Genomic DNA, 2,165 nt, shown 5'->3' on the forward strand with positions numbered 1-2,165 from the left:
CTCTTCGTGATCTCTTTCACGCCTTTCTGCCAAGTTATGTGCTGTCCATCTCGCGGTTTGCGCCATCCTGAAGGAGGCACTGAGGACAACACTCATCTCGGTAGACGGTGTTTCGGCATGCGTAGCACATGATCGAGCCATCGTAGTCGATGATGCTGGGTGTTTTCTTGGATTGAGGTGCCTGCAGAACAACCAAATACCCGTTTTGATTCATTCAGAGAGGGGCATCACTAATCATCTGTTATCTGAACCGTCATTGCCTTTCTTACGAAGTCGAACAATCCCAAGTCGTTGAACTTGGAATCTGATCATGCATTACAAGGGAATGTGCCATCGGCTTTCGTAAATATCTGTCACATAAAACCTTCTGTTCTTAGTGAATCCTCTAAATGGGCTTACTGACTCTGTGACCAATAGTTTGATTCATGCTTCTTGGTCAGTTACTTGTCAGATGCTTTCTTTCTCTGAATAGTCCCAGTAGGAATTCTTGGTGCAAATCAACGGAGAGTTAAATTGGGCTTTAGGGTTCTTTTGTATCACTCACAGTTCTAAATCAGGTTGAGATCTTGCACAAACTAAACACTAAAGTCAGCGATTTTTGTAGTTATCCTCAGCTCAAGAAAAACCTCCCCAGATGACCTATCCGGATCCGGTTGGTGGGACGGGAATGACCCACTTTAGTTGCACTTGAAATTTCCCAGTCCTACTCTGCATTACATAAACCAACGAGAAAAACTTTCAGTATAAGAGGAGGAATATAATGAGTGATACATATACGGATTCTTCAGAACAGGTCTTTGATTTTTGTTAGTCCATTGGAAGGAATCTTTCCAACTAGCTCCTCACCTCCTATTGGTTGATTGTTGATCAAAAGGTTTGGACCAATTAGCGCCGTTCAACAAGATATAAACTCATGCTCACTAGATCGGATCACCTCACTCGCCGCTTTCGGTCCCGGTTGGTCTCAAACTGACCTTCAACTTTGGTCAGATGGCATCCAGTCTTCTGATGGTGTTCTGCTTGGCCTTGATGACATTCACAAAGCTAGGTGATGCAATGTACGGAGAGGCCGAAATCTATGTGCAGCAACCCTGGATCAACCTGATAAGAGAAGAGTCGAATCCCTCACGTATGTTAACTCTTAGCCATGCGATATGGACATTCTCGTAGTTCTCTTGATTTTCGAATCACTTTTACAAAAGAAACCAACCACCATATCAGACCTGGCAAAACCATTTACTTTTTACTGTTTCAGAGAGGAATTATCCGCCGAGGCGAAGATTTCGCCAAACAGATAGAAAATGAAGGAGAAGCTGAACCCGGATAATAAGTTAAAGTAATTGGTTTGCAATAAAAATATAGCTTGATTTCTTATTCAACTCTTTATCCCATGTCATTGCCGCTTCGAAGTAAATAAAACAGGCATCTAACGTGTGAACCAGACTGGCTGATTTATTTGGGTAACTAAGGACAAGGTAAGGGGTATCGGTTGTATCAGAAAAGTGCGATTCAACCGCCACTCTACGGACTGCCAAAAATCCACAAGGCAGATGTCCCGATATGGCCAGTAGTGGATGGTATAGGCTCGCCACCACATGAACTGGCCAGATTCTTAGCTGGTATAAAAACCGCTCACGGGAAATTAAAGCACCTTCATTAGGAATTCGTACGACTTTGCCAGCGAAGTCCTCGTGAGTTTCGACGTGATCTCAATGTACACAAACATCCCTAGGGCAGATGCTCTGGAGGTAAGTAAGAGGTTTTTACTGGCAGACACGACACTCGGGGAACTGACATAGCTGTCGGTAAATGAAATAGTTGGGGGCATAAGAGTGTGTTTGAATCTTGATCAGTGTGTTTTTGACACAAATGTTTACTCCCAAGAACAAGGTCTTGCAATGGGATCCCAAATATCCCGAGTTTTAGCTAATATTTACATGGAGGACTTCGAACAAGTAGCCTTCGCCGGATATCATTGTTCACCCAAAGTTTTTCAGCACACCCACGTGTGCGCCAGTATTGTCTCGTCGATGTTTCGTCGAGTCAGAGCGCTGTGCACAAAAGAGATCGACCTAACGGCAGCTCAGCTCGAGATTGCAAAATGACTCCAAGAAATAAGACATCCAGTGAGCTTGATCAAGCGTCAACTAGGAAATGTATTGGCT

The sequence above is a fragment of the Opisthorchis viverrini genome (assembly GCF_000715545.1).
Source record: "Opisthorchis viverrini unplaced genomic scaffold opera_v5_68, whole genome shotgun sequence".
NCBI classification, from domain to species: domain Eukaryota; kingdom Metazoa; phylum Platyhelminthes; class Trematoda; order Opisthorchiida; family Opisthorchiidae; genus Opisthorchis; species Opisthorchis viverrini.